This window comes from Euprymna scolopes, chromosome 28 (assembly GCF_053919585.1).
Source record: "Euprymna scolopes isolate OS-2025 chromosome 28, ASM5391958v1, whole genome shotgun sequence".
Classification (NCBI taxonomy): Eukaryota; Metazoa; Mollusca; class Cephalopoda; order Sepiida; family Sepiolidae; genus Euprymna; species Euprymna scolopes.
Genome location: NC_136509.1, coordinates 23,026,726 through 23,050,585, shown reverse-complemented (window position 1 = coordinate 23,050,585; position 23,860 = coordinate 23,026,726). Strand labels below are relative to the sequence as shown.

Sequence of the window (23,860 nt, the reverse complement as noted above, 5' to 3'; positions counted from 1 at the left end):
GTTTGGTAGGGAAATGCACACACACACACACACACACACACACACACACAAAATTCACTTTTATATATATATACTAGCATTTCAGCCCGACGTTACCCGGGTGTTTGGAGGTGTATGCTGAGCAAAAAGAAAAAGAAAACGGTCAATTTTTTAAACTTTGACCCCAATTATGACCTCTTAAATTTTATTGTTTTGGGCTCAAATCAAGTTATTAAGCTAGATCCATGCCCAAGGAACCTTTATCTTAAATTTCAAGTGTTTAGACTCAAATTTGTCGGAGGAGTTTGGTAGAGTTCTCAAAGGTCAAATCGTTGAACTTTGACCCCTTAGCCAAATTTCTGTCCGAACACAGATCACATCGATTTTTCCAAATCTCAGTACCCTGTATATCAATTATCGAGTCTGTAGACTAAAAATTGACAGAGTTATTGCGTAGGAAAATGTAAACACACACACACACTCACACACACACACTCACTCACTCACACACACTCACACACAGAGACACGCTCACTTTTATACATATACTAGCATTTCGGCCTGGCGTTGCCCGGGTTTTTGGAGGTGTATGCTGAGCAAAAAAAAAAAAAAAACGGTAATTTTTTTAAATGTTACCCCTATTATGGCCCATTAATATTTATTGTTTTGGGTTTAAATCAAATTATTAAGTTAGATCCATGTCCAAGGAACCGTCATCTAAAATTTCAAGTGTTTAGTATCAAAATTGTCGGAGGAGTTTGGTAGAGTTCTCAAAGGTCAAATCGTTGAACTTTGACACTTTAACAGCAAAATTTCTTGCCGAAACCCGATCACATCGATTTTCCCAAATCTCAGTACCCTGTATATCAAATTTCGAGTCTGTAGACTAAAAATTGACAGAATTATTGCGTAGAGAAATGTACACAGACACAGACACACAGACACGTTCACTTATATATATATATACTAGCATTTCCGCCCGGCGTTGCGCGGGTGTATGGAGAGGTATCTTGAGCAACAAAAAAAAAAGCTGTAATTTTTTTAAAATTTGGCCCCTATTATGTCCCCCTTAACATTTATTGTTTTGGGCTCAAATCAAGTTATTAAGTTAGATCCATGTCCAATGAATCTATATCTAAAATTGCAGTTGTTTAGACCAAAAATTACCGTAGGTGTTTGGTAGAGATCTCAACGGTCAAATACTTTTACTTTGACCCTTTAACAGCCAAATTTCTGGCCGAAAACCGACCACATCGATTTTCCCAAATCTCAGTACCCTGTATATCAAATTTCGAGTCTGTAGACTAAAAATTGACAGAGTTATTGTGTAGGGAAATGTACACACACAAAGCGACAGATACACAGACACGTTCACTTTTATAGATATACTAGCATTTCAGCCCGGCGTTGCCCGGGTGTTTGGAGGTGTATGCTGAGCAAAAAAAAAAAAAGAGTAAATTTTTTTTTAATTTGACCCCTATTATGACCCCTTAAAATTTATAGTTTCGGGCTCAAATCACTTTATTAAGTTAGATCCAGGTTCAAGGAACCTATATCTAAAATTTCAAGTGTCTAGACCCAAAATTGTCGGAGGAGTTTGGTAGAGTTCTTAAAGGTCAAATCGTTGAAATTTGACCCCTTAACAGCCAAATTTCTGGCTGACACCCGTCACATCGATTTTCCCAAATCTCAGTACCCGGTATTTCAAATTTCGAGTCTATAGACTAAAAATTGACAGAGTTATTGCGTAGAGAAATGTACACAGACACAGACACGTTCACTTATATATATATATATATATATATATATATATATATATATATATATATATATATATATATATATATATATATATATATATATATATATATCGACAGGATACAGAAGGAAAATCTGGATGGAACAAGTTCGGATTCAGTTTTTATTTCTTAGAAACACTTTCATCAAAACCACACCTGACCTGATACCTAACCTCCTAGGGCGTCAGTAAATAAAATAAACCAGTTACAAAAAGCCAAAAGGAAAAACAAGAAAAAAAAAGAAAGAAAGGAAGAAGAAAGGAAGAAGAAAGTAAGGAGCGTCAAATTTAGCAATAACATAATTCATTTCAGTGTATGAAATCCGTTTCCACTTCAAGAGAATAGGTCAAGTTAACCTACCAGTTTGATGCACTTTTAAATTCCTCGTTAGTCGTCCATTTGACCCAGAACACGTTTATATGTTTATGTTGCCATCAATTATGTATCGTTCCCAGCATTTATCTATTTATCTTTGCTTAAATGAAAGCTTAATGTCTAACCAGCAGCGATATGTCATGACTACTTCATTTAATCACATAAATTAATACACAAAAGTATAAATTTATGCATAAACTTTAAGTATTTACTTTAACAGTGCTCAATACGTAGGTAGAGCTAGGTAGTAAGTTATAAAATATATATGGCGATTAATCTACACCGAATATTCCGTGTTTCATTATATTTTTCCATTACGCCATCTTGAATTTTTATCAGTCATTAAACCCAACTATTCGTACTAATATATATATATATATATATATATATATATATATATATATATATATATATATATATATATATATATTTACCCTTGTCCGTTCGTCCATCAACACTTTTCTCAATCGCTTTGCCTTGGAATTTTAAAAATTTTTGCACAAACATTAAACATGATATGAGTAAAAAAGTAGCAGAACAGATTTTCTCCCCCCCCACACACACACACCTTGCTTTCGTGCTAAAATTCATACTTTTGTGCTCATTAAAAAAATTGATGCCTTGGATTTTTATAAAACTTTCCGAAAAGTTTTAACTAACTGATTTCTATATAATTCTGTTTGTCTATACTTCGGGATAACTCTTGGGTGTGCCCCAGGGGCTCTTTTAGAGCTAATAAAAACGCTCCATTTTTGGGACTATTTTACCATATTTGTCCAAAATTTTCTGTGTATGTCTATTTAGCAATTTTTCATGGTGCTGAACTCAAATTTAAATATGTTAAGGCCTTGGGAACTTTTGGGGCTAAATGGGGCGGGGGGATGGTGGCAAATAATGGACTTAGTCATTTCTTTCTTTACATGGTGCGGAACTAAAATTTACATATGTTAATGCCTAAAACTGCACCGTTTGTTCATTTTTAGTAGAATTTGACGTCCCTTAGGGACTTTCAGGGCTAAATGGGGGAGCGGGGGACAAATGCTGAACTTAATCATTTTTTTTATGCCTCGTTCACTGTGCACTCACCGGGGACCAAGCATGCTTCACTTTTGTTACTATGAATTTATTTTTCTTGACAGAAAGCGGTGACTCCTTCAAGAGATGTAATACGACCACACATTGTGTTGTAATTCATTTTCGAATAACAAAAAAATTGTTGATTGAAACTTGTCGTCTGCTGGAAAGTTAATTGTCTAATCGTATTGACAGCTTCCAACTAATTCCTGTAACCTGCTGACATGAAATTGCCAGAAATTGGTTCGGGTTCTGGATAAATACGCATGAGCATGTTTAATATTTTTAATATGTTTGATTCTGTTGTTGGTATTGATTTTCGAGGAATCGTTTTTAGAATCAACTACTCACAGGAGTACTACGTGAAGGTTGTTAACGTCCATAATGAAAATGGTGCTATGGAACCGACAGAATTATCAGCTTGCATTGGTATCTACATCATCCCTACCATCTCCCATTTTTTAGATAAGGATTGATAATTTGCCTTATTGGCATTATTCGTACTACTACTTGTCTGTTACATTCACAGCGTTTCGGCCGATGTAACCTCCGACCTTCCCCAGGTGCATCTTTCCGAACTGTGGGACATGATGGTCAGACTTGGAGACTTTATGTCGAACTTGGAAATTTAAAAAGAGGCAGGATGAAGAATAAGCTATACAGATTTACCTTTTATTATTTTATTAATACAATATATATACAGGGTGACCCCCCCCCCAAAAAAAAACAGAGGACATTCAATTGTTTTTCTGAGCATTTTACAGTCAACAGAGAAAAAAAAAAAAAGGCCGAAGACCCTAGTGTTTTGATATGATGTTTTGAATATAATAAAGTAGTTATGACCAAAGTTTCATTTCATTCGGACAAAACACTAAGAAACGGGGCCTAATTAGAGTTGGGGCCCGTTTTTTTGGGGGTCGCCCTGTATATATATACACACACACACACACACACACACACATACTAGCAAAGATAAACATGCTTTGTATTTAACTTTGCTTCACGCTCGGTACCCGCTTCACGGGCACTCTTACAGTAAGTGGATGCTGTAAGAGCAACTATTTCTTAAGGTGTTTCAAATTTTTTAACTACCTCCTGAAATGATTGAAATCCAACCATGAACTTTAAAGCAAGTAGATTATATGAACGTTGACAATTATATTGCTTACACATAAAAATTGAAACAATTACAACGAATCACAGTCGTTAACATTTGTTTCATTGGTTGAGGGGATGGGGTGGAGGAGGGTGATCTGATTCATATTTACAAAGGAGTTGGCCGGCGCCATGGTAGCAGCCGTCCAGGATCGTGATGAACCCCAACTTGGTGTGCACCATCCCTAGATAGAGGAGTCTATGAAGAGCCGCACTAAATATGACCTTAAGCTTTGACCTTGACCTTGAAAAAATGATGTGCACCATCCCTAGGTTGAGGATCATCATCATCCCAAGTTTGGTCATGATTGGTCCAGTTGTATGGGCTGCAGGAGAGTTGTACACACAGATACACACACAAATCTTATTACTTTATATATATACATATATATTAAATTTATTTATACAAACATTGATGGCTACATATGTGCATACATGTGTCTGTAATCAATTGCCATCAATGTTTGTATAAATAAATTTAATATACCTGCTCTGTTCACTCATTGAGCACTCTTTGATAGACACATGTTGTTTCATTGGATGTACTTCTAGGAAACTAAACTAGATAGATGATAGGTAGATAGATAGATAGATAGATAGATATACATAATTTCAATATGTAGCCAACACATTTTGTCTATTTAAAGATGAAACTGAGGCAAATACTTTTTTCCTTACTTAATAATATACATTCCGCATTAAAATATACTCATGAAGGAAAGTGTAGCTCTAATTTAGGTTTCCTTGATGTACTGGTAACAAAATGTCCGAGTTACCATAGATCAATAAACCGTAAACGCACGTTTGCAGGATTGTATACACACTGGGATTCGTTTTGCCTTACCAAACGAAAAATTAATATAATTTGGATCCTAACATATGGGCCCCTTATGATCTGTTCCAAACCAAAATTGGGTGAAGAATTTAGAACAATTGCTAATATTTTATCCAATAATGAGTCGTAATTGAATTTTCCCAAATAAAAGCCAATATGGTGGCTAAAATTCTCAATATATGTTTGCTAACTGTGGTTAGTGTCAGTAAGTGAGAAATTCGCCAAGCAAAGTTGCTCAAGAGTAGAAAAGTGTTATTTTGCTTCCAATGTACGTGCTGTGTTATCTATGATACCGTCAATGATATCCTCTTAAACAAACGTTCTACCCCAACAAAATAATAATGTAATTTAAACAATTTACATGTAGTTGCAGTACTGATTACCTGTATCGAACGATGCTAAAATCGGGTAGTACAGTTCAACAACATATACCAAAAAATGGGACCTACCTACCAACAGACATTCTAAGGAATACATCTGAGTAAAACACACACACACACACACACACACACACACACACACACACACACACACACACACACACACACACACATATACAGATCCAGATAACACACACACACACACCTATACACTATATATATATATATATATATATATATATATATATATATATATATATATATATATATATATATGTATGTATATAGTGTATCACAAAAGTGAGTACACTCATCATATTTCTTTAAATATTTAAGTATATCTCTTCATGGGACAACACTGAAAAAATTATTTTTCGACACAATAAAAAGTAGTCTGTCTGCAGCATATATAACAGAGTTAATTTATTTTCCATCAAAATAACTACAAAATAAAGCCAGGATAGAAGAACTTCTGTGTCTCTTTGGACTTGTGGGCCAGTGCCGAGTTCTACTGCCACACCCAAGGTTTTCCAACAGCCACCTGATTGCACCAGGAGATCATCACACTTATCAGCACATCCATGTACACTTTGATGTTCTTTCAGGCCGACTTTGAAGATGTGAGGTGAGATGATGTGGCCCTCATTCGAAACCGCACCAAAAACCTTAACCGTGGCCAGAAACTTTGTTGAACTGTGCCCTCAAACATTGAATCGTCTGGTTTTTAATCTTGAGGTTGCTGGCAATGTCCTGTTGTAATTTTCCATTTTAACCTTAATATTTTTAGCTTAAAATTCCTTTTGACATTTTATGTGTAGTGGATTTTTACGTAGCTAAATCTTTTACTATTAAATTTTTTTTACAAATCCAGAGAAAAGCGCATAATTTCAATAGGACAATAATAATTCATGGCAAGTGCTTGTCTGAACTCCAATCGATTGTGGCCCCCTCGCCAAACTTTCATGAAAAACACTCATCTAATTGAAACCATTATCAATAATTTCCCCCACCATTTATCTGTGCCTACACCTAAACGTAGATTCCATGAACAAAGCTTCTTTCTTAGAACTACACACCTGTGGAACCCTCTTCCGTTTTCCTGTTTTCCAGCTGACTACAATCTGATTGTCTTCAAGTCCAAATTTTTGTTGAATCATCCACTTAAGTAATCCAATTTACCAAATTTCCACTACTAACGATTACTAAGATATTATCCCATTGACTATTGTACACTCACTAACCCTTATCCTCGAGTGGCCTCCAGGCCTTGATAAGTGGTGACTCCTATGTAAAAAAAAAATAATAACTTTTATCGGTAGAGAGCATGAGTTATACAGTGTCGCATCTCCAAGCTCCTTCGTTAAACATTGTGTTGCTTTCAGATATGATAGAAGGCTCCTATTGCTCTTGGGATTTGTACACAACTGGCCAACTAGTAGATGGTCTGCAACAAAAAGAACAAAACCAGTTTTCATCAAACGGAAATGGAATCATGTCATCTTTTCTATGGCGACAATTTTATTATTCCACACTGTAATATATATATATATATATATATATATATATATATATATATATACTAGCATTTCGGCCCGGCATTGCCCGGGTGTTTGGATGTGTCTATTGAACAAAAAAAAAATGTGGAAGTAAGAAGGTAGGCTCGAACCCGTACCGCAAAGGAGGAAAAGAATAGGGTAAAAAACTAACGTTTATGCTGTTACGACTACCGTCAAACCGGAAGTGACATTTTTTAAAATTAAGGCTAGACAATCTAAAGGAGAGGATAACTTTCAAAAATATCGGCGAAAATAGTGACCCCCCCCTGTAGAAAAGTGCCTAGTTGAAGGGGAAGATATTAATGTTTTTAACCAATTTTTCGATATTTGTTGTATGAAAGGTCGAACTTCAAAACGATACTGATCTTGGTAAAATGCGTCGCCTCTATTTAAAGTTTTAGGCAGACATGCAAACATACATACATACATACATACATACATACATTTATATATTGGTAACTAAAAATTTTCGACCCAAACCAAAGAAAAAGCTTGCCCTATCTCTAAATACCCTTTATGTAAAATTTCAAATATTTAGGCCAGAAATTGTCTGAGTAATTTGGAAGAGACCCATAAGGTCAATTTTTTTTTAAATTTGACCCCGTTTTGACCCCCTTAACATTTATTCTTTTGGGCTCAAATCAAGTTATTAAGTTAGATCCATGTCCAAGGAACCTATATCTAAAATTTCACGTGTTTCACCCAAAATTGTAGGAGGAGCTTGCTAGAGTTCTCAAAGGTCAAATCGTTGAACTTTGACCCCTTAATCGCCAAATTTCTGTCCAAAAACAAATCACATCGATTTTCCCAAATCTCAGTACCCTGTATATCAAATTTCGAATCTGTAGACTTAAAATTGACAGAGTTATTGCATAGTGAAATGTACACAGACACACACACAGACACTTTCACTTTTATATATATATATATATATGCATATATATATATATATATATATATATATATATATATATATATATGTATGTATGTATGTATGTATGCATATATATTTATGCATATATACATATTTATATCTGTATACACATATGTACAAGCCAGGCTCACGATTGCTTAACTTTGATGATCTGATGAGAACCGTTATGTCAACGTTATTATGCCATATATATTGTAGCGACCGCTATACATGGCCAGAACAATCACAGAAATGAGGAACACGTAACTTCTGGAAATTCTGTAGTAAATAATGGTGTAGTAAATAATGGGCACTCAACAATCCCCCCACTAACCAACAATCATGAGTTTGTTTGCTCTGCAACTGAGAAGGCTAACCTACTTGCCAGTCGGTTTGCCTCCAACTCCACCCTACTAACCACCCCCTCCCTGACTTTCTTTTATGGACAGACGCCATACTAGACAATCTGAAAATCACCCCTTCTCAGGTGTATGCTATCATAAAAAACCTTGACACTTCAAAAGCATGTGGACCTGATCTCATCCTGGCTGTGCTATTAAAAACGTGCGCTGCCGAAGTAGCTCCAGTTCTCTCCAAACTTTATAACAAATGCCTTAATGAATCTTGCTTTCCTGCCTGCTGGAAAACTGCTTCTGTAGTACCAGTTTTCAAGAATTTGGCGAAATAACTGACCCAGTAAATTATCACCCCATTAGCCTCCTCCCACTTTTCGCCAAAATATTTAAGACCTAATTAACCAAGCTCTAGTCCATCACCTTACAGATGCTAAACTGACTGACCAACAATATGGATTCAGGTAAGCCCGATCCACAGGAAACATCCTAATTGTAACCTCAGAATGTATATACCATTCACTTGACAAAGCGGAGGAGGGTAGAGTGGTAGCCCTAGATGTATCTAAGGCTTTTGACAGGGTATGGCATGAGGGTCTCCTCAGTAAAATCAGATCATACGTTATCACTGGTAGAATACTAAACATAATTAAATCCTTCTTAGATAAGAGAAAAATCCAGGTTGTCCTTGACGGTCGTACATCTAAACAATAGGATATAAATGCGGGAGTGCCCCAGGGAACTATCCTTGGACCTCTGTTATTCCTAATATTCATAAATGACCTCCCTGACAAAATTGTCTGTGAGATGGTTATATATGCTGACGACACCACGCTCTATAACAGATACAACAGGAAAACAAATGAACACATATCTAAAGAAATGGCAGAAACACTAGAGTATGATCTCCGTTCTGTAGTGGAATGGGGACAAAAATGGATGGTCACATTCAATGCTTCCAAGACTAAACTTGTTTCCTTCAATAATTACAAGAAATCTTCTCTACCACCAATAGCAAAGGCCAATGACTCTTTACCTGAAAATACATTTTTTAAACTCCTTGACCTAATGTTCACAGGAAACATGAGTTGGAACAATTACATTGAGAGCATTGCCAGGACCGCTGCGAAAAAAGTAGATTCTCTCTACTGTGTTAGAAAGCTACTAACGCCCGAAAGTATCCTATACCTCTATAAGGCCACCATTCGCCCATGTATGGAGTATTGTTGTCATATTTGGGCTGGTGCATCTGCCACTAGTCTCTTTCTCCTAGACAAGGTTCAAAAGAGAGTTGCCAATCTGATAGGTCCTGAACTGTCATCTAAACTTCAGCCTCTGCCCCATCGACAAAATGTTGCATCCCTCTGCCTGTTCTCCAAATACTTTAACGGAGAATGCAGTGACGAACTGCAAGCACTTGTGCTCCCTCAAGATAAATACCCCCGCCAGACCTGACAAGCAACTAAATCTCACCCCTTCACAGTAGAGATCCCTAGATGTAAGAGAGCTTTCTACTCCAGTTATTTCTTTCCCAGAACAGCTAGACTTTGGAATTCCCTTCCGGGTCCCTGCTTCCCCAACTGTACTCAAGTGTAACGTGAACCGACATCTTGCTGCCCAACTCCCTACACAGTACCCCTGATGCTTATGTCCCTGATAGTAGCCCCCTACAAGAAAGTGGCAATGTGCCTTATTTGGGTGAAAATGTAATAAAAAAATGTAATAGTTTTCATAGCAATCACCGTCAATGCTCACGGATTTGAGAATGTGTGAAGACACAACATTGTAATTTGGCCATCTGCACATATGCGAAAAAGAAAGTACGTTACGCTTCAACACACAGCGATACAATAAATAGTCTGGAATATTCTAGCTTTTGTACACGTAAATCAAATCTGTTCAGGATGCAGTTGTATGCATAAACATCATCTCTGCCTGACTCCGTCCTTTTGTGACGTTATACCATCAACATGACTTTGCACACGTCATACACCTAAATTGTCAGCATGGAAAGTACCATATCGAACAAGAATTAATTTTTTTCAACAAGTTATTTCGAACTGCTGTCCATATGTAATGAACACGAACACACACACACACAGACACACACACACACATACACACAAACAAACACACACATACACACAAACACACACATACAAACAAACACACATGAACACAAACACACACACATGAACACAAACACACACACACACAAACAAACACACACATACACACAAACACACACACTCACAAACATACACACACACAAACACATGCACACAAACAAACACACACACAAACAAACATACACACACACAAACACACACACACACAAACACACACACATATACACACAAACAAACGCACATACACACACACCCACACAAACAAACACACACACAAACACACATACACACACACAAAGAAACAAACATACACACACATACACACAAACAAACACACATACACATAAACAAACATACACACACACATACACACACAAACACACACACACACACACACACACACAAGAAGCATACATGTTTTAATGACCATTTTCATTTCCCTCCAGAAAATAACCACGTGTATTCCCTCTGTACATGAAAATCAGTAATCATGAACTTTTTGCTTTTCTACGAGACACTCATTAACAAAAAATTAACAAAAATCTCATTAACAAAAACTCTCTAATGAGCACTTGCTGCAAGTTCCTTAACGTTGCAATGATATTACGTTCTTGGAAATCATTTAAAAAAAAAAACGAAATAAAGAAAACAGAGTTAATAATTTTTATGTTGATAAATAAAATAAAATAAAATAGGATGGAAAAATAAGGTTAAGAAAAAAATATTTTTAATAAAAAAATATATACTTTTTTTCCGTCCGCTTTAAAAGCTTGTGTGCGAGCCTTTTCTAGTCTCACACAAAAACACACATTCACATTTCAAGCTATATTACTTGTCGCATACATACGCGCACACAAAAAAAAAGTATATATTTTTAATAAAAAAATATATACTTTTTTTCCGTCCGCTTTAAAAGCTTGTGTGCGAGCCTTTTCTAGTCTCACACAAAAACACACATTCACATTTCAAGCTATATTACTTGTCGCATACATACGCGCACACAAATAAAAAGTATATATTTTTAATAAAAAAAAATATACTTTTTTTTCCGTCCGCTTTTAAAGCTTGTCATTATTTCAATCCATCTATTCTTTGGCATGTTGTTAAATGTTGTCTCCGAATAATTATTTATATTACTTTAAAAGAAATGCTGATAAATGTACTGTTGCCATTTTATTATCGTTAAATTATAATTAATTCAGAAAGACAGACAACTGCCATTTTTTGAAAAATGTACTTCAAATAAAAACTCTTTTATCGATCAAACGAAGATAATAACTTTTTAAATAATTAGTGGTTAACTTCTTTTACTTTATTTCGTTATTTTAAATATTTCCAGGAATATCTGCCTTGCTACAAAAAATGCTAGTTTTATTTTGGTGTCTTTAACCCCCCCCCCATATTGTTACTGATGAGGAGACTTTGTTTAAAGAATATCCTTTATCAAATTATTGTTCAAGACGCAAAGGACACATATGTAACTAGTATTTGTGTTATTTTTATCATGGTGTCCACTTTTTATTGTTTATTTTGTTGCTGTTTTCATTGCTTTTATTCAATATTTTGCTATTATGTGCTTTAATTATCATCTCTAAATTTTCGCAGCAGCTGTAGGATAACTTTAGGTTATTTTTATTGAAAACTTTGTGTAATGGATTGGTTGTAGGGAAGTGCTTTTCAATAAGATCTAGAAATTTCTTGCCAAGTTTTGTTTTTAACATTTGATTGTATGGCGCCGTATACCAGATTATATTTCTTTTTCTTCTATTTTTAATTTTATTATAGTTATTGGTGTTTTGTTGCTTATATTTGATATCAATATTTTTGTATCCACTATTTTTTAGTGCTGTTTCATAGTTATTGATTGATTTGTTAAATACATTTTCATCGCTTGAGTTATTGCTGTGTCTACTTACGATCGAGTTAGGAATCTTTTTTATAATTGATAGTGGTGATTGGACTTGGGGTTTACGTATATTGGATTAGCGTTTTTTTAAGTAGGGTTCGTGTGTGTTTTTATCTAAATTTGACGTCCAGGAAGTTTGTTATTTTTATGTTAGCTATATATATATATATATATATATATATATATATATATATATATATACATACATGATGATGATTGCAACGTCTTGCCATACGAGTGCCACTCCCTCAGACACTTAAAGTCCATGAGCCCAAAAATGACTTCCATCGCCACAGGACCATTTTAATAGACAAATGCCTGAGGAAGTATCTATACAAAGATGATGTTACAGAGTCTTAGCTTTGTACGACAGCTAAGTCTCTCTCTCGGTTCAAAATGTTGAGATCCAGCAACAAGCAAGAGCAAGATAGCCAGCAACAAGTCAAACTGCAGACCAGCTTAATGCGGGTACTGGTCTCCCGCTTTATGGTTTTTTAAATCAGAGATTTGCTTCTCCTAGAAAGGTTGCCTCCACCACGGCTTATGGGAGCCCTCTCGACCCCAATACACACATACATACACACAAACACACACGGTGCTAGTTGGCTGTTGACCCCGAAAAAGGGTTCATTCGCCCTTTGGAAGGTCTTGTTTTTAATCCTTCAGGGAGACTAGCCACCCTCCTCCCCAAACAAGTCTGGTGGGGAACCAGTTTAGTCGCCGGTGACTGACCTGACCATGAGGCAGGTAGTACTGGATTACATGGTACCAGTAGCATATGATATGACCTGACATAAACATACATACATACATACATACATACATACATACATACATATCTCGCATCCAATGACTTCTATCTATTAAAGATTACACCATCGTCTGCTCATTTTTATTGAAAAATAAATAAATAAATAAAATATTTTTAAAAAGTAAAAAAAATAGAAACTAAACAAAACAACTTACTAGATATTTTTCAAGGGAAATAACTCAAGGGTTTTCAGAGTTATCTACCTTATCCATCATCTAAATTCGTCGTGTTAAGAAGACGTTTTTGTAACTGCCTATAAATAATAGACGTATACGCGTTAATTATGAGCCTATGGTGGCTCCATTTATTTCCTTAACAAATTAGCGGAATAGACATAAAGTAATAATAACATGCATATGAGGAGGAGGGAGAGGTGGAGGATATGGTGTATGATGTAGATCGAAAAAAAAATAAACAATACTAATGGCACTTTTTGGAGATTTTTATGTGGTTATATTTTTAGTAATGGTTTCGAATTATGCAATGAAGACTAATTTAACATCGGAATTATGAGGCAAAGCCGATTTTACACTCTTGGGCTGGACACCGGCATTCTCGACCGTCACCATAAACAGGAGGGTTTAGGGTCAGTGGAGATAGTGGAATGAGAATGTAAGGGAGATAACTACGTTTTATTATTTCACAGAAGTTGACAAAAAAAAAAGAGTACAATTTAAACTTTTATTTTTAAATCTATCTAAACTGATGAAATTAAAAAAAAAAAAAAAAAAAAAGAAAAAAATAGTTCCAATCCAGAATAGTCCTTTTTTTTTATGGAATTGGATTTTTCCTACGTTAAAATCTAACCTTGTGTCTATTTTCCCACGTGGAGAGGCAAATAAATAAGGACGGTTTATAAGAAATGCTTATTGACATTATATTTGAAGGTGCCAACGCTGTAGCTCTCAGGGAAGCAAACTTGTTTGAAGAGGACTAGATCATTTGGAACTGAAAAATGAAAATTAGTCTAGCCTAATTGAAGTCAAGCAGCATTTATTTACGGCAAAATGACACTATGGTTCTCATTAGATCACCAAAATTAATCAATGTTGAACCTGACCAGTACAAAACAGGTGACCATTTGGAAATACCAGGCGCTGTATATCGGTGGACGTTGATGCTTTCGGCATCTCTTGCATCTCACCTGGCCTCCATGGCCTCCAGCATCTGCTGCTGGATCAAGCTGGTTGGGACGAGAGAGTGAGGTTGGTTCTGCAAAAACCAGCTTCTCTTTATAAACTAACTCCCAACATAAGTCAACCATCATCCTTAGGATGATCAGATTGGTCGTTCTGATGGATAAACTATAAATTTATACCTGTGTTACTTCTCAGTGGAGTAGACAACGGCTTTATATTTATCTTTGCTTAAGTAGACTGGTTCATGCCATCGTGTTTTAGTAGGGTACCTGGCGAACATACAGAATCTAACAGATTATGTTTTGAATTGTAAGCCGTGTTTAATTTTAGAAGAGTTTAGTTTTCCGTGGGTAGCTGATCTTGTATAAGCCGTGGACTTTAACATTTTGCGGGCAAAGAGCAATGATATTTCTTGTGTGGACACAAAAAAGTCATGTGCGGGAATTCTAAGAAATTGAATATTTTTATGGAGCTATTCCAATTTCTGATTGGTTGCTAGCAGAACATGGCTCTATTTGATTGGTCATTTCCCATCGCCAGTGTCTATAAGTAGAACCTTCCAATTTTCTTTGATCAAATTTAAAAAATCATGCAACAATATGGGTATAAGGAAGTGTAAATCTGTGTTGGTAAGAAATAACTTTGCCACAATTCATGTAAGTTTTCATCTCAAAGAAGCAACTTGTTTCAACAAGCTTCTGGGACTGACCTTCACCTTTGACCTAAAATGGAAGACTTACTCATACAGCAAATCCGCTGCCAAGGTCACTGGAGAAATGGTCCCGTCATTCTACTGTTTAAGAAGGCATCTCACTCCCAACGCGATACTCTACTTGTACATTTTTTTTTTTTTTTTAGATGGAGGTCACCACTTATCAAGGCCACTCGGGGATAAGGGTTATTGCGTGTACAGTAATCAATGGGATAGTATCGTAGTAATCATTAGTAATGGAGATTTGAGTGTCTTACTTAAGGGGGTGGGCGGTTTGTCAGGAATTTGCTTATGTTGGACTTGAAGACATCCAAGTTGTAGTCAGGTGAGAAACAGGCAAACGGAAGAGAGTTCCACGGTCATGCACTTCTAAGAAAGAAGCTCTGCTCATGGAATCTACATTTGGATTTAGGCACAGATAAAGAGTGAGGAAAATTAATGACAGTAGTTTCAGCTAGACGGATGTTTTTCGTGAAAATATGTCCTAAAATGGAGTACTGTTATCACATCTAAGAAAGGAGCAGCTCGGAGAAACCTATCCTACTATGACAGAGTTCAAAACCGGCATCGAAACCAAATAGGCGATGCCCTTTTCTCCTCCCTGCCATCTCTTTCCCATAGAGGAGACGTTACGAACCTGTCTCTGCTCTACCATTATCTTGATGGCAAATACTCATCTTAATACTCAATGGTCTCCACTTCACCACACTTTCACCAAAAACACTCATTAAACTACAAATACAACCAACAATTTCCCTTACTGCCTCTCAGTACCTAAATCTAAACGCAAATTTCATGAACAAACTCTCTTATGCCACTCAAAAATTGATGCTCGATTCATGCAAGATAGTCCAAAAGCAGTCTGAAGCATTCTATAGGTTTCTACGGCATTTTTTGCAAGTTTAAAAAATTATTTTATTGCATGAGTGTCCTCAAGTACAGATTACATTTTTAAAATTCACCAACTGTGACAATCAGGTTTTAGTAAGGTGTATTCCAATTCCTACTGTAGCTGTTCATTTGAACCTGAAATCATAAAAATTGGTCAGTCATCTCATAAGATGTATAGCAATAACATACTGAATTTTCAAGTGTCTGGAAACTTATTTAAAGCGCTTCGTACATATTTATTTTTGTCGTCTAACAAGATTTCAAAACCCCTGCTATTTTCACAAATGTATTTTTTTTTTAATATGTTTTTTAATTAAATAAAATTCCAAAAATAATTTTTTTTAATTAAATAAAATTTTTAAAAATATTTTTTTTAAATTAAATGAAATTTTGAAAAATATTTTTTTGAATTGAATAAAATTCAAATAACAAAAAAAAAAAAGAAGATAAATGCTTGTTGGGAAGTATTCAAATTCTCAATTCCAAAAAAATTTTGTGGTGGTGAAAAGAAATGATAATATAAGATGTTTTCTTACATAAAGAAAACTTAAAAAATTAAAATAAATCACAGAAAAATATTTTTATCATACAAATATGTGATTAATATCAAATATTAATTTTTGGCATTTATAATTTAAATATAATTTCGGGTATATTGTGTTTATCTGGAGGTCCAATTCTCACGGTCTTATGCACTAATTTAGTCTGCATTCTGGTAATAACACATCAAATGTCTTCCAAGTGGTTTATTGTGTTTGGTTTATCAGCGTAAATATCAAAATCTACATATCCTCAAAGAAAATAATTTAATATGATTAAATCGCATGGACCATTTCAACAAATTATTCATTCATCAAATGTTTCTCTCAGTAAATTGAGCATATTGTACACTGTCTGGATTGTGGCTTCATCCTGTTGAAGCTATATGATGAATTGCCAAAACAAACTGACTGAACTCAAAATAATCGATAGTTGCCAAATCTAAAATGAAAGAAAATAGAGTTGTCAATTTAAAGTTCGCCGCCTCTAATAAAAAATACTTTCTTACTAAGAACAATTTAAGCGGCAAAAATAAAAATAAAATATTAATCTAAATTATCATCATTTTTTTTAGTTTGATTTTATCAAATTAATTTCTACACTAATGATTTTATTGTTCATCTGTATTGAAATTATTTGTTTGAATTTTATTGGTTCTATTTTTTTAATTTTCACCTGTTTTTTTTTTTTTTTAATTTAAAATAACGTATTCATCATTTATTTTTATTTTGAGCGGTTATATTGAAAAAAAGGTTAGCACTCCAAATAGCTGTCAAATTTTATTGACTAGTTTTATCTAATTTGCCGATGACAGTTTAAATTAATTTGTTCCATTGTTATAGATGTCCAGGTTTATTTGCCAAATATTAATTAGTAAATAATAAAATCAAGCTCTTTATAAAAAATATTGAATAAAGACGCTTCTGTTTTTTTGGAGGAGGAGGAGGAGGAGGAGGAGGAGGGGGTTATTTAAGGGAGATAACTCATATTTACTAAAGAAAAAAACAGTTTACGAAAATTATACACATTGATTAACAAACTTTAACAAAAACGAATACACGAATTTTTTATTAACAACAACAACAAAAATGAATACAAATGAAAAAAAAAAATACACGAATATTAATTCCTTAACAATTATATTCAGTTAATCAATCGAAAAAGGAAACAAGTTGGAAACAAGTTAATTAACAAACTACAAATGAAACAATGTTAAGTAATAAAATAATTAAACTTGTTAGTTAACGCACACAGAACCAAAAATAAACTACAGAAAAATAAATGAACTTGTGTTAATTAATAAAAAAAAAAATGATTAAAAGAAAGAAAAAAAATTAATAAAAACTATCGTCGCATCATCGAGCGTCCTAAATTATGAGATTAAAAAATGAACGAATCTCTTAGTAAACGAGAGTTGTCTCCCTCTGCAAATTGTAAAACAGCGCCAAAAAATGATATCACATCTTGATCCCTTATTACAAGAATTATGCAAGGGAATGTTTCTCTCTTCCCTTTTCTGCAAAAGGAAATCCACGAAATGAAGATGGAACATCTAAGTCTTAGTCTCCAACAATTTCCGGATATGTCCTTTTGGCGATGAGAACAAAAACCAAAAGTAATCAATATGTGATAGATTTTTTTTTTTTTTTTTTGTTAATAATTTTCGTAAAGTTTCCGCAATGCTTCTTCTTTTTCTTTCTTTTTTTTTTTTAGTAAATGGGAGTTATCTCCCTTAAATAATCTTTCTCTAAAGCAGAAGCGCCATGTTTATTAAAAATGAAATTTTCATATCTCCATTTAAAAATTTTCATATCGCCATTTAAAAATGTTTATATCCCGTTTAAAATTTTTTTTCTATGATACTAATAGTATTAGTAAAACGTATTAAGCGGACATAGGTAATTAGTGGTAACATTGTATGATAATTTGTTTGAAAATTTTTTAAAGCGAGATACGAAAATAGGTAAATATATAAATTTTTTAAAAAATTTGCAAGGATGCGATATAGGTAAACTATTTTCGCTTGTTTTCTTTTCCTTATAAGAGAAATGGTTTCCATAATGTTTTATTGTTAAAGTGTTTTTTATTAAATAAGTCTGAAGAAAGGCTGTTTTTGTGAAAATTTTCAAACGACATAATGTTTGAATTTGTCCAAATGGTCTTGAAACAATTGTAACTAATGATGAAATAAACTATTTGTTGCTATCAATCTATTCTTTGATGTCTTGGTTTTTGTTATGTCTCGGAAGTAGAGTGAAAAGCACATCTTATTTTTCTTTTATTAATATTATTTTTTTTCTTTGTACACATGTTTGTGAATTATTCCATGGATTTCTGCCTTTGAATTATTATGGACCATCTTCTTCCAATTACGGGATGTCTTTGGATTTTACTTGTACAAATGGAAATTCTTTTAACGTTTTTGAAGTTTTACATTTGGATTTTACTGTCACTGGATTTTTTATCTTCCACCAGACTATCAATTCATGTGTAATCACCTTTTTCTTCACCATATTCCCTCTGCTTAACTTATTTTGTTTTCAAGTAAGATCGTTGACTTACTTGCTGTTTCATCAAATACTTCTGCATGCAAAATCCGATCCTGCATTTTGCTAATTCCTACCCTCTGATGAGAAGGAGAGTATTTCTTCGAAACTCCGCGGAATAAGGACTATCCATTTATCTAGTGTTTCCTTTTCAGATTAAATATGTTTTTAACTCATTTCAAAGTATTTTTTAACATGTTTTATTAACTGTTTGCTCATATATATATATATAGATATATACTAGCATGGGTACCCGGCATTGCCTGGATTGATATGAAGTTCCATTTGAAACATGTCTGCTATACTAATCATTTTCATGGGTAACGTGGATACTCCCAGAACAATTTCAAAAATAAAAGAACGGATTATAATTTTTTTGTCTGTTAAATAATTTAAGTCCCTAAAGTACACATTTACCTTTATTTTTGTAAGGGCACTTTTTTTTTACTGGCTTTTTTTTTTTTTTGTAAATAAAGGAAATTTTAGATTTGCTTCTTTGGGGGGGGGGCTTTTCGATTTGCTTTTTATTTGTCGCTTTATGTTTCTAATGTAATCCCCCCACCCCCCAAAAATTGAATTCGTCATATTTTGGGGTTTGTTTTGTTTATTAAATTGTTAGGTGAAAGTAGAGAATGGTCTCATAAAAAATAATTAAATTTATCGTTATCTTATGTTTCCAATGTTATTCCCCATCCCAGTTTTTCCCTCCCCTTCAATCGCCAAACTTTTAAAAAACTGCTAGAGGTGACATGTCTCGTTGAACACTTGGTGGCCAAAAAGTGGGTGCTCATTTTACATTAAATTTATATAGAAAAGTAATCCCCCACTCTAACATGTTATTGTTTTTTCAAAATTTCTTTTCTAATAATATTTAGAAAGGCTGTTTAAATGTATTAGGCTGAAAAAAAGTAGATCTCCATTTTTTTAGGGGTTAAATGCCGCTGGGTCACATCGTATAAAGTTATCTTTTTAATTATAAAATTAAGTTTGTAATCGATGAAAATAACGCGATTAGTAAAATCGATTTTTCTTAATGTCATATGCAAATAAGGTGATCTCTTAATTGTATATTTTTCCAAGTATCATACTATATATAGAAATAAATGAAAGATTAAAGTAAGACACGTTTTGTATATATTAATCAAATTGGGAACAAACAAACAAATAGACAGACAGGAATACGAATATATATATACATAGATTACCGGAGGTAATCATGACACCCTACACTGATGATTCCCGAAAGGATGAAACACTAGTGTCTGTAGGTATTTAATAATTATCTTGTAAATAATTGTGTCAGCCCCTTTACGAAACTCGTTTCTTATCATTGATCAATGTACAGTTGAAATAGTCATTCACTTTAGCTCACATAGGCAGATCATGACGTCATAATCATTAGATTACTCTGACAGACGTTAATGAAATTTAAAAATAAATGTTTAAATTACAACGATATTTCTCATGGTTGACAGTGGCCGTGTGGATCTGTTCCTTGCTAATCGAGTCGGAGATGGCTTCGTTGCCGGATTTGAATCTCCCGACCGGTGTTAATCATGACACCCTGCACTAGTGTCTGTAGGCATTTAATTAACTAATAATTAACTATAATAATAATTATAGTAAATAATTATATATCTCTCTCTCTATATATATATATATAGAGAGAGAGATATATATAGTCATCCACATACAGTACTGTTTTGCGACTAGACAGGCAACTGCCTTAAGCCAGGATTGAAACCCAACTGCCCAAATAACAGTCAAGGGTTCTCACCATTACGCTATACAGCTGCTGGTGTGTGGGTAATAAATAACGTAATTTCTGGTACACTTCCACTTTGGTTAGAAGCAAAGTGTAGTATCTGTTCTTATACTACACTTCACCTTTTCTGTCCTCGGTCAGTGGAGGAGAAATCCTTCATGACAAAGGCAATTTTTATTATTGTTCCTATCCAGAGTGCCCTTTTTTGGTGAGCTGGATTTTCTTCCCGTTAAAAACCTTGTATCTAACTTTTCCCTCATGGGAAGCCAAGTAGATCTATACTTCTATAAAAGTGAAACTGTCTGTGTGCGTGCGTGCATGTGTGTGTGTATTTCCCTACCAAACTACTCTGGCAATTTTCAGTCTACAGATTCGAGATTTGACATAAGATGTTGTGTTTATGAAAAATGATAATTAAAATTTGGAAAATTACTTAAAGTAAGGTATAAAAATTTAATTTAAATTGAATCAAAAAATTACCTTGGATTTGTTGCACTTAAAAAAAAATATTGAAAATTTTATATCAATATCATTAATTGCTCGATGAAAGATAATGTTTTTAAATTGCAACAAAATGTACATTACATAAAATAAATCCAAGGTAATTTTTTGATTCAATTTAAATCAAATTTTTATACCTTACTTTGTAAAGTTTATAAAAGTGCACTTTGAAGATAGATAAATTTCCAATTGAATCTTGTACCTTTATTTTTAAAGCCTTTAGTAAAAACATTTTGTTTAACAATTTTGATGACTTGGATGAAATGCTTTTCTAACTTGTATCTTATCTTTATAAGATTATACTTTAAAACTCTCCTTCTCTCTATTTCAGTTTATATTTCTCCTCACACCACAACTCATTTTTGCAACCCCCTCTTTGTATTATTACAGGTCTGAATATTCCGTTTCAGTTTGTATTTCTCCTCACACCACAACTCATTTGTTGCAACTCCCTCTTTGTATTACAGGTCTGAATAATGAGAAAATCTGAATTTAATGTTAAAACCTTTAAAATAACCTTTTTAAATTAAATTTTGTTAAACTTCTTTCAGAATAGAAAATCTTTAAAATTTAATAAGGAACATATTTCATGTAGGTTTCATTAACAAATATTCAGTAGATAACAAGAAAAATAGAGATGAAAATTTCAAAAAGGCTGTGTAACTGGTTACAGTCAATAGCAGTCCTCGCCAGCGAAAGGCTTTGTTATTGTTATTCTATTATTATTATTATTATTATTATTTAAAACATTTTGTGTCCTGCTCTTTCACGCAAGGACTAATTTTTCCCCGACAAAATACAATAAGAGCCAATACATTATGTTACATATTTCTGAGTTAAGTTACATAATTTCAACTTAATTTTAAAACTTTACATAAAAAATAATCTTTACTTCGAAATACTTATTTTTTCGTTTGGTTTTATGTTTAACAAGCCAAAAACTATATGCACCCCCCGACTGATGCCTTTGTCATTTTTTTGTGATGGGACTGGAAAGAGTCATGTGGTTAACCTTTATAGCTGATTACCTCAAGTGAACACTTTCTCTCAAGGATATGGAACATCCAACTGTTCTTGTTGCAGCTTCTACTGGTACTGCAGCCAGTAAAATAAATGGCACCACACTTCACACGGCTTTTCATCTTTCTATTTTTTTATGGAAGATCAATAAAGACCTTTTCTGATAAAACTCTAAATGATCTATGTACAAAATGCAGAAATTTGAAGGTTCTCGTCACTGACAAAATCTTCACACGGCTTTTCATCTTTCTATTTTTTTATGGCAAACCAATAAAGACCTTTTCTGATAAAACTCTAAATGATCTACGTACAAAGTACAGAAATTTGAAGGTTCTCGTCACTGACAAAATCTTCATGACTGCCTATGAACACTAGCTGAGAGTTTATTATTTAAACTCCTCAGCCTAACATTCACAGGTAACAAACATGAATTGGAATAAACACAGTCAATTCGGATTGTAAAACAAATCCAAATTGACATCTTATTTATTTGCCTCCCCATGAGAGTATAGTAAGATAAACGTCAGATCTTCATTCATAGAAGGCACTTATAAAAAAAAATGAGTTGCCTGCTTACTAGTTTGTAATCTTATATTTTAAACCAATCGCATATTAAAGTTCAATCTACAAACATATAATCAATATTTGTAAAATCGAATCTACAAGAGTTACTTTCCTTATACTGTTACCTCAAATCAGTCGTAGAACTGTAATCTATTTTGACCATTTAAACCTTGGCCTGATGTAAAACATTGGGCTAAAAACAGCCAAATGACACCGTTTCATGACAAACAATGCCTTAATTTCTTCTTTTTTTTTTTTTTAAATTCGGTACCCTTTAAAACCCCTAATTAGAAACAAGTATGAATTTTAGAAGAAAAATAAAAATTAGCCCCAAAAGGTGTTTTTCACCTCTAAAACACCCTGGAGTTCAAGCTTCAGAATTTCCCCGGGGTCAAATATTACGTTCCCAGATGTATATCCATGAGGTTTTGCTTTTGGGTAATTTTCAGCAAAAGCTAATGGTCGGAAAAGATTCTGTCTTGAAAAATGCTATTTTTGGTCATTTTGATCTCCTAGGGATGCAACCAAAATCTTTATAAAAAATCTGAGAATATTACATTTCCTCCTTTGAGTAGTTGTAACCAATAACGTTATAGTCAAAACATGTTTTAGTCTTTTCTTTGAAATAATAATTTTTCAAATTGGTTTCATATAAAAAAATACATAGAAATTATTACACATAATAAAAACATTTTGCAAAAAATTAACTTTGATTTTTCAGCTTGCAGATGATTATAAAATCTACTCTCACTTATCCCTGTTAAGGAGAGGTGCGAGCGAACTAATGTCCAGGCAAGCAGGAAGAGCAACGGAAATTCCAGGAAAGGTGACCTAAGCTATATCTAGGCAATCGAAAATAAACAATGGAATCCCCAAACTTGTAGCAACCTGGATCCATGATGTCAATCGGTCATGGG

The 23,860-nt window shown here is 33.8% G+C and overlaps 1 protein-coding gene across 1 annotated transcript in view; it reads left to right on the top strand.

Moving 5' to 3' along the window:
• The window catches only part of LOC145249503 (ATPase family gene 2 protein homolog B-like), a 400,201-nt gene that overhangs the window by 287,142 nt on the left and 89,199 nt on the right, over positions 1-23,860 (top strand). The gene's annotated exons all lie outside the window — the stretch shown is intronic.